General features: G+C 42.4%; 1 long non-coding RNA gene across 2 annotated transcripts in view; it reads right to left on the bottom strand.

Annotated features, from left to right (window-relative positions):
- Positions 1–890: 890 nt before the first annotated feature.
- The window catches only part of LOC146027129 (uncharacterized), a 47,322-nt gene continuing 37,667 nt past the window's right edge, over positions 891–10,545 (bottom strand). Inside the window, exons 2-5 of one of the 2 annotated variants that reach the window (XR_014454691.1) lie at positions 4,458–4,643; positions 2,913–3,042; positions 2,288–2,321; positions 891–978 (exon numbers count right to left, since the gene is read on the bottom strand). This is a non-coding gene — a long non-coding RNA (uncharacterized LOC146027129). The remainder of the gene's footprint in view (positions 979–2,287; positions 2,322–2,912; positions 3,043–4,457; positions 4,644–10,545) is intronic. The other variant, XR_014454692.1, reaches the window with a different exon arrangement.

Here is a 10,545-nt window from a genome sequence, read left to right as displayed (position 1 = left end):
GTTTGTATGAAAACAACGATTTTATTTTCTTCACAGCGACCTAAAACCAGAGAACATCTTGGTGACTCCAACAGGACATCTCAAGATCGCCGACTTCGGTCTGGCCCTTGAGATCACGCCTAGAGACGAGGGTGTTACTGGCTGTGCTAGAAGGTGTGGAGTCATTATTCCTGAGGTAAATGCAAAGGGTTTCCTACTGTTTCCTCATGTAACTATGTACATGGGGCCTGATTCCAACCCCGTATGTGACGGCATATAGCCAAGTTGGGTAAAAAGGGCATTCCCTGTAGCACGCACATGCATCGTTGCACATTTCTGGGTAATTCTGATTCTGCCAAGTGTTGGCAATTTCTCTCCATGTGGAAGATGCACTTACATCCCTCCCCCCCCCTCCCCCCCCACCACATCACCAGCATTCCCCGGGTACCGCATTATTAATAATCCCACATGCACTAACATATGCGATTATTAATGCAGAGGACAGCTCTTTCCATAAGAGCTGTCAATTGCGATGCAGCTCTGGTATTGGACTTCTGGGTCTGGTGCAGAATTAACAGTAAACAATACGACTCTTATGTTGGGTACACACCAGAATTATCATGATTGAAAAATACAAATCAGACCAAAGTGCGCAGCTGAACCCAAAGTGCTGCAAACATATCATGCACAAAGTAATAATCCCAAGAGTGATAAAGATGGAAATAGTGCATACATACAATAAGCGCTCAAAGGGTAACCATCAGATCGGAATCGGATCTAAAACATGCCAAAACGTGCCCAATTTACATAAAATCGGACTAAATTACATCGACATTGATGGGACTGAGCAAAATTGTTCTGGTGTGTAACCAGCATTACCTTAAGTGACTACCCTCCACCATAGCGTCCTCCATGGGAACGGGTACATGCGACTTCCGGTCCGGCTCTTACCAGGGGAAGATGACGTGAGACTGCTGCCGTGTGTTGGCAGGACAGCTGCTGTAAACAATATATAGTACGTGAACTAGCATATACAAGTGACAGAGCAATAACTGGGGACAAAATATACCTAAAAACAGCGAAGTACTTATTATTTATAAACAATATCAAATATTGCTGCTGTTACTATAACATGTAGGGGTTATCTTTACCGCTATTTTGTTAATTAAAAATAAATAAATAAAGTGATTGCTAAAATGTTGGTAACCAATCGCTCTCTTCTGGTAGCTGTATTTCGGCAAGGAGTACATGATTGGCGAAGACTGGTTCTCATTTGGAGTCATCCTGAACGAAATGATAACCGGAGGTCATGCTGCTCACTCAAGATTCTGCGCAACAGAATCTGCCGCCATGGACCTCATTAACATGGTAAATATGATATTACATTTATACATTATTAATATAAATGATGTCATTGGTTGTATATAACTTTATAAGATGTTGGATGTAAGTAACCATTAGTCACTGTGTTATAGGATCAACCTGTTCAGTCCTCTGATCTCTATTGAAAACCAGAGTATCTGATCTACTGTACTGTCCAATTACTGCTACAAGTAAACTCTGCACTCTGACAGCGGGCCACTATTACTGACTACAGATGTGTCCTGCTACAGCTTTGCTGCGTATAGCAGCTTGCTGTAGTGGGATTGCAGTGTGAGCGCATCGCAGCAGGCTCCCATAAAGCAGCAGGGTGCATGCGCCCGCACCAGCCAGCTCCAATATAAGTGAATGCATAGCGGGAGTGTACGCATACCATATGCCCCGCTATGCCGCGCATTGTACAGCAGTGAATAAAGATTGTGGCTTTATGGAAAATAGCTGAATCTTTCCTCTGGCGACGGCTGACGCAGCTGTTAGCTATGCTATAACTATTGGCAGATAAGTAAAAGATCTACATGGGTGTTTTTATTGAGAGGTGACATTTCTGCATTTTATAAATAGGAATAATAAATATAAAGAGCATCACAATGGAGTACATACTCAACTAAAGCCCTGTACACACGGGGAGACTTGAGTCTTGTGCTGCTTAAGCACAGATGGCTCAGCACACATCGCTGCACACATGGGAATCACCTGCTATATGCGCTGAGCAATCTGTGCTGAGCAGTGTTTGCCTATGCGGATTGGTGATGTAAGCAGGATAGAACGTGCATGCACTGTCTATATCTGTGGGCGATAGTGACGTGCAGGGCTGCGAACCGCCATAGCTATAGGGTGTACAAAGGGAGCGATCCGAGCTTCATTTCTAAGTGTTCTAGACAGATCGCTTAGAAATAGGGCATAAATCGCCCGTGTGTTTGCCCCTCACCTGCATCATCCCACTGGTTTCTCTGCAGTCATTCCTGTTGACTACCAAGCAAGACCTGAGCAGCCATTGTTACACAGACACACCAGCATTAAGGCCCATAGACACTGGGAGACTTTAAGCTGAAAGTCGCTCAAAACAGCCGCCTAATGTGTGTGCCCCGGCGATGAGCGGTGAGCGCTGCTGCACGCTCCCGCATCATCGCCAGGAAAGCCCTTCATCTGCTGCTATTACAAGCAGATGAGCGGCTTTGAGGACGGCTTTGCATAGCTCTGCACTATGCAAAGCCGTCCTCCCCCGCCGGGCAGGGGGAAAGCCGCCCAGTGTGTATGCACTGAGCGGCTTTCCCCCTCAGCGATGATAGCGATCATCGCTGTGCACACACACTGGGCATAATAGCCCAGTGTGTATGGACCTTTAGGACACATATGACAGGAAATGGCAGAATGGTTACATGTTCTTGGAATGGGGAATGTAATGTGAGACACACAATAGATCCCAGATAGAATGTCAGTAGTAACATACTGTGGCCATGGAGAAATCCCTTTATATTCTTCTGTGCCGGCAGCAGAAATGTTTGTACAATGATTGTATTGAGCAACTGTGCTGTATAATTACATCCAAATACCTTTTTCAGCTTGTCAATAACCATCTGGGCCAAGAACCAGGAGTTAATGACAGCATCCGCCACCACCCCTTCTTCCAGCACATTGATTGGGTCGCCATGGAATCCCTTGGGATGGAGCCCCCATACTTCCCTGTAAGTATAAAACAGAACTTCCATGAGCTACTCATTGCTGGTCAGCAGATAATGTATAAGTGCCAAACACATACATGGGGTGTGGATTAAGGGATCGGCTCTGTCTATATAGACAGCCATTATGTCAGCATGCAATAGGCTGACAGGGTCACTAATTAGACAGTGTCTAGGATAGACAGGGTGAAACGTTTAACTGACAAATTGTCAAGTTTTAGTCATTTTAGCCCTACTCCACCCCTAATGCCTAACCCTAACTATCCACCCCAGTGCCTAAGCCTAACTCTCCCCTTCTGCAGCCTGACCCTGACCTTAATCCTAACTGCCCCCTAGTGCCTAACCCTAACTGTCCTCTTCTGCAGACTAACCCTGACCTTAACCCTACCCCTACCTGAGAGAGCTCAATAAGATTTGGCACATGATGTGCCTTTTCTTACACATGAATTACATGTGATTTATCACAGATAATCTCGGAGAGCTGCAGGTAGGGGGTGTATGAATTGAAAAATCCTATTCAAAAGATCAGGTGGCTGCTGATTGGCTGAAAGAGATCTCTCAGCCAAACAGTGGCCACCCAGTCTTTTGAATAGGATTTTTCAATTCTCCTTGCCACCTGCTGGACCCTGCTCACCGCACCCAGGATGTCCTGCTGACTGCTGCACATAAGATGTATTTTATTCGCAGCCCGTCCGAGCTCTGATCCGATGCGCACGGGACTGCACATCGGATCTGATCGAATGTCACAGACAATCTGCTGGATCCTCTAGCCCAAATCGCGTAGCATACGGGGGCCTTAACAGTGTAAAGTTCCCTAACACAGTTATTCTTGTGCTCAGGGTTACATAAAAATCACTGACAAAGACACATTTTTAGTTTTCTTTCTAGCAGGGGACACACAAGTAGAAAGGACATAATTACTTTGTTACCAATACTTTCTTATTGTCCCAGATGTGAGCTCCGTTACATCTTCTGACATTTTTCTAATATAATTGATAATCCTGTGCCTCATAATAAGCTGACAAGGAGACAAAGTGAACTATAGAGCACAGGTTACACTTTCCATAGTGAGCTTCTGGAATGTCATTTTCCTCTCTGCACTTCTAGAGTATATAGATGTCTCTTGATAGCACAGAGTAGATGAACACCTGTAATTGCACCATAGCGACCTCACATCTACTGCAATGCTGTGGTTATATATATATATATATATATATATATATATATATATATATATATATATAGATATCCACAGAATCGGGCGGCACTCACGGAAATAATGAGAAGGACACGCAAGGTGCGCTTAACGTTTACAGATATTCATCAGAAGCGATACAAACATGCAATAAACAAGAATAAATGCATTCACCAGCCCCGTATTCAGCACAGTCCCCGCCTACAGCCCGCGTTTCCGCTCACCTGCACGCTGACTCGTAGCACGTCGGATGACGTCACGGGTATCCGGTTGCTAAGGAACAGCTGGCTGCTTGCGTACCACAAGTCGCAGCCACTTCCTGCTTCCGGCATCCCGCACTATCCAATCGGAGGCGCGGTGTAGCCATAGTGATGGCGTTAGCTTCCCGCAGTTGCCTAGAGGCCGCAGCACTGTGAGAGACAAAAAAACCTTATAATTACATGTTTTAGGCAAAGATTGAATAATCTAAACATGAGAAGTGAAAAAACGGCAAAAATGAATAAGACATGTTAAGCAAATAGGCACTGTCAGCAAAGAGAAAAGTTTATAAAGGCAAGGTGGAGTTAGAGAAAACAATTCAAATTCAATTGCTCATTCAGCCCAAACGGGCTGATAGTGTTCAACATGTATGTCCATCGGGCCTCCTTTTGAAGAAGTGCCTTGGCTCTATCACCCCCAAGAATGTTGAATATCACATGGTTGAATGGCACAAACAAGAAGTTTGCTAAATGCCTCTGTCTGTCTTATGTCCTCTATCAGTCCTATGGTAGATGTAATAATTACTGATATACACTTTTACTTCTTATTTCTGTAGGCATTCTTTCCTCCCTCTGCCTCCAGTATTAACCATCTAGAACTAATGGAGGCAGAAGAGGCCAATTACCCACCAATTACAGCGGCGGAGCAGGCAAATTTTACAGGTTTCTCGTCAATTACCTCCAGCTGGAGAACCTTCCCAAATCCACCTGGTCTAAGTTCATCTAGTGAGGCAGAGGCACTGCTGGATGCCACCATGCCAGGTTCTGCATGTAAGTACATTATATCTTCATTTTTCTTATTATTTTTAACCATGTTTGATTGAAGACTTCAACTTTAAATGGGGGCATGATAAAGAAAGAAAAAGGGAGCTAGATCTGGGTATAGCAGTATTATAATAACCAATAATACATGTTCATAATTGAAAGTTTTACACTAAAGGGGCGTACACCCAGGGAGATTTCAGGTAATTCTCTAAGTGATCTCACTAGAAAATGCCCCTACATTTGCTGGTGAATTTATTCCAGCACTATATTATCTATGCAGCATGTAATACATAGATGGTACGTACAGCAAAAGGATTAATCAGTGTATTGGAATACATGTATGATAGTAGTAATGCAGAGTACTCAGTGTACATTTATCCCTATGGAGCGAAGGAGAAATAAACTGAGTTCTCTGCATTACTACTATCCTGTAGGGTGGGGGAATTCTGTGATTCTCTTGTTTAGCCCCTCCGTTGCCTGAACTAGCCCCTCCCTTGCCTGAACTAGCCCCTCCGTTGCCTGAACTAGCCCCACCCTTGCAAGCACTTGCAATGGACCAATCATTTGAGCAACTTGCCACTTTTGTGTACCACATATTTATTTCCTACCTGCTATTCATTATGATCACCCGGGGCCTGATTCAGACCTGATCTCTAGGCAGTGTACACTCGCTGCCTAGTGAAAGGGTAAGCACCACCCCAACTAACACGCTGGGCATTCCAATGTTACCTCCATACAGGTGTGTCTGATCTACGAGCGCTGGAGAAATCATTCGATGGTTGCCGACCATCGAGTGATTTCTCCCCGGGTGTGAACAAATTATTATGCATATCATCCATTCGCAGTCGTACCGGGGATCGCGGCGTGCAGTGTGTGTGTGGGGGGGAGCACGGCAGGCACTGCGGATGAAGTTTGGTCCACACGCAACGCTGTGAAATTAATTTCATGGGGACCAGAATAAGGTCTTTACTGAGAACCTGTAAAAGAAAGATCCGTAAGCAGGGAAGAGATTTTGCGACCTCTCTGTAACTAAAGATACTCAGTCTGTTCCCCTTCAGTCTCATTTACATATTATATCCTGTAAATGCGGCCAGCCAACAATTACTTACAAACACTGTGTCCCATCCTCCATTTCCCATAAGATGTGGCCCCTCCCCATAGAACCCACTGATGTGCAGGTCCAGGTGCTTACTCTACAGATGAGCGCATTAGTGCAAACAGAAGCGTCACAAAGCAGCTTATGCTCTGCAGTCCCGTAATGTTACATTCTAGTAAATTATCCAAGTGTCTATAGATTTCATCATGGAAACAAAAGATATATATTATGCTACATTGTATCTTGTTAGAAATGTGACCAGATTGCACATGGTGTAATAGGTACAATGTACTTTTGTTATCATATAGAACATCAGCTGAAATACAGAAGGTAAGAGGATGGATGTCAACAGGTAAGATATGAAGGCGTGTGATCTACAGTGGCAAAGGCTACACACCGGTCAGGTAGTATGAGACCTTTGTATTTGGTGGTGACGCTGGTAAGAGCAGTTTGGGAATAGAATGCCGAAGGAGGCAGAAAGGTGGTGGTGGTGGCAAAGAAAGGAGAGGAATGGGATGAAGAAAGCAGGCGGTGGCAGCAAAGAGAGGAGGTGACAGGGAATGAGATGCAGAATATAGGCGGTGGCAGCATAGAAAGGAGAGGAGAGTATGTGGAATGAGACGCATTAAGCAGGCGGTGGCAGTAAATAGAGGAGAAGAGGTAACAGAATGGGATGAAAAATGCAGGCGTGGCAGTAGAGAGAAGGTGTCGGAAGAGATGAAGCAGGCAGTGGCAGTAGAGAGAAGAGAGGAGGTGACGGAAGAGATGAACCAGGCGGTGGCAGAAAAAAGTTGAAATTTACATTTGAAAAAAATTTTAAGCATATAAATTATAAGAAATTATAGTGAAAAGATATAGTAGAGTGAGATATATAGTGAGATATAGAGTGAATAAATAAATATATAGTGGATGAATAGATAGATAGGGCAATGCGATAAAGAAAGCAGGTGGTGGAGGTTGAGAGAAGAGAGGAGGTGACGGAAGAGATGAAGCAGGCGGTGGCAGCAAAAAACATTTTAAGCATATAAGTTATAAGAAATTATAGTGAAAATATATAGTAGAGTGAGATATAGAGTGAATAAATAAATAAATATACAGTGGATAAATAGATAGATAGGGCAATGCGATAAAGAAAGCAGGCGGTGGAGGTTGAGAGAAGAGAGGAGGTGACGGAAAAGATGAAGCAGGCGGTGGCAGCAAATTTTTTTTTTAAGTATATAAGTTATAAGAAATTATAGTGAAAAGATATAGTAGAGTAAGATATAGAGTGAATAAATAAATATACAGTGGATAAATAGATTGATAGGGGAATGCAATAAAGAAAGCAGGCGGTGGAGGTTGAGAGAAGAGAGGAGGTGACTGAAGAGATGATGCAGGCGGTGGCAGAAAAAAAATTTTAAGCATATAAATTATAAGAAATTATAGTGAAAAGATATAGTAGAGTGAGATATATAGTGAGATACAGTATAGAATGAATAAATAGATAGTGGATGAACAGATAGATAGGGGAATGCGATAAAGAAAGCAGGCGGTGGAGGTTGAGAGAAGAGAGGAGGTGACGGAAGAGATGAAGCAGGCGGTGGCAGCAAATAACATTTTAAGCATATAAGTTATAAGAAATTATAGTGAAAATATATATTAGAGTGAGATATAGAGTGAATAAATAAGTATATAGTAGATGAATAGATAGATAGGGGAATGCAATAAAGAAAGCAGGCGGTGGAGGTTGAGAGAAGAGAGGAGGTGACGGAAAAGATAAAGCAGGCGGTGGCAGCAAAATTTTTTTTAAAGTATATAAGTTATAAGAAATTATAGTGAAAAGATATAGTAGTGTGAGATATATAGTGAGATATAGAGTGAATAAATAAATAGATAGTGGATGAATAGATAGATAGGGGAATGCGACAAAGAAAGCAGGCGGTGGAGGTTGAGAGAAGAGAGGAGGTGACGGAAGAGATGAAGCAGGCGGTGGCAGAAAAAAAAACATTTTAAGCATATAAATTATAAGAAATTATAGTGAAAATATATAGTAGAGTGAGATATAGAGTGAATAAATAAATATACAGTGGATAAATAGATTGATACGGGAATGCAATAAAGAAAGCAGGCGGTGGAGGTTGAGAGAAGAGAGGAGGTGACGGAAGAGATGAAGCAGGCGCTGGCAGCAAAAAAAAATTTTATGCATATAAGTTATAAGAAATTATAGTGAAAAGATATAGTAGAGTGAGATATATAGTGAGATATAGAGTGAATAAATAAATAGATAGTGGATGAATAGATAGATAGGGGAATGCGATAAAGAAAGCAGGCGGTGGAGGTTGAGAGAAGAGAGGAGGTGACGGAAGAGATGAAGCAGGCGGTGGCAGCAAAAAAAAAAACATTTTAAGCATATAAGTTATAAGAAATTATAGTGAAAAGATATAGTAGAGTGAGATATAGAGTCAATAAATAAATATATAGTGAATGAATAGATAGATAGGGGAATGCAATAAAGAAAACAGGCGGTGGAGGTTAAAAGAGAGGAGGTGATGGAAGAGATGAAGCAGGCGGTGGCAGCAAAACATTTTTAAGCATATAAATTATAAGAAATTATAGTGAAAAGATAAAGTAGAGTGAGATATATAGTGAGATATAGAGTGAATAAATAAATATATAGTAGATGAATAGATCGATAGGGCAATGCGATAAAGAAAGCAGGCGGTGGAGGTTGAGAGAAGAGAGGAGATGACGGAAGAGATGAAGCAGGCGGTGGCACCAAAAAAATATTTTTAAGCATATAAATTATAAGAAATTACAGTGAAAAGATATAGTAGTGTGAGATATAGAGTGAATAAATAAATAGATAGTGGATGAATAGATAGATAGGGGAATGCGATAAAGAAAGCAGGCGGTGGAGGTTGAGAGAACAGAGGAGGTGACGGAAGAGATGAAGCAGGCGGTGGCAGCAAAAAAAAAAATTTAAGCATATAAGTTATAAGAAATTATAGTAAAAAGATATAGTAGAGTGAGATATAGAGTCAATAAATATATATATAGTGAATGAATAGATAGATAGGGGAATGCAATAAAGAAAACAGGCGGTGGAGGTTGAAAGAGAGGAGGTGACGGAAGAGTTGAAGCAGGCGGTGGCAGCAAAAGATTTTTAAGCATATAAATTATAAGAAATTATAGTGAAAATATATAGTGAGATATAAAGTGAAAAAATAAATATACAGTGGATAAATAGATTGATAGGGGAATGCAATAAAGAAAGCAGGCGGTGGAGGTTGAGAGAAGAGAGGTGACGAAAAATATGAAGCAGGCGGTGGCAGCAATAAAATTTGAGCTTATAAATTATAAGAAATTATAGTGAAAAGATATAGTAGAAATGTATAGAATGTATAGTGAGATATAGAGTGAATAAATAAATAGATAGTGGATGAATAGATAGGGGAATGCGATAAAGAAAGCAGGAGGTGGAGGTTGACAGAAGAGAGGACGTGATGTGGAAAGGGATGAAGAAAGCACGCGGTGGCAGCAGAGACAGTAGGTTACGGGAAATGGGATGCAGGAAGCAGGTGACGGAAGTAGAGAGAGGAGGTGACTGAATGGGACAAAGAAAGCAGGCGGTGGCAGCAGGGACAGTAGGTGGCAGGGGATGGGACACAGGAAGCAGATGGTGGCAGCAAAGAGTGGAGGTGACGGGGAATGGGACACAGAAAACAAACGGTGGCAGCAGAGACAGTAGGTGAAGGGGAATAGGATGTAGGAAACAGGTGGTGGCAGTAGAGAGAGGAGCTGACAAAATGGGATGAAGAAAGAAGCGGTGGCAATAGACAGTAGGCGAAGGGGAGTGGGATGCAGGAAGCAGGCAGTGGCAGTAAAGAGTAGAGTTAGTGACTAAATGGGATGTAGAGAGCAGGCTGTAGCAGCAGAGAGAAGAGAGGAGGTGATGGGGACAGGGATGAAGCAGGCGGTGGCAGCAGGTTTCATATTTTTGTGTCAGTTTATTTTTTCATGATACAACAACACAATAAAGGCGTGTGATGGTCTGGCTAGAGGGGGAAACGGATGGAGGCCAGGGTTTTTTTTTTCTTCATTTCAATATTTTTGTGATGTTGTATTATGAAAAAAAACAACAACACAAAACATGGCTAGAAAGAGGCAGAAGTGGCAGAGAGAGAAGGTCATGGGAAACTGGATGCAGAAAATTGG

Source organism: Crinia signifera, chromosome 8 (assembly GCF_055691185.1).
Source record: "Crinia signifera chromosome 8, ASM5569118v1, whole genome shotgun sequence".
NCBI lineage: Eukaryota > Metazoa > Chordata > Amphibia > Anura > Myobatrachidae > Crinia > Crinia signifera.
The sequence above is the reverse complement of the archived record's forward strand: the minus strand, read 5'-3'. Positions and strand labels throughout refer to the sequence as shown.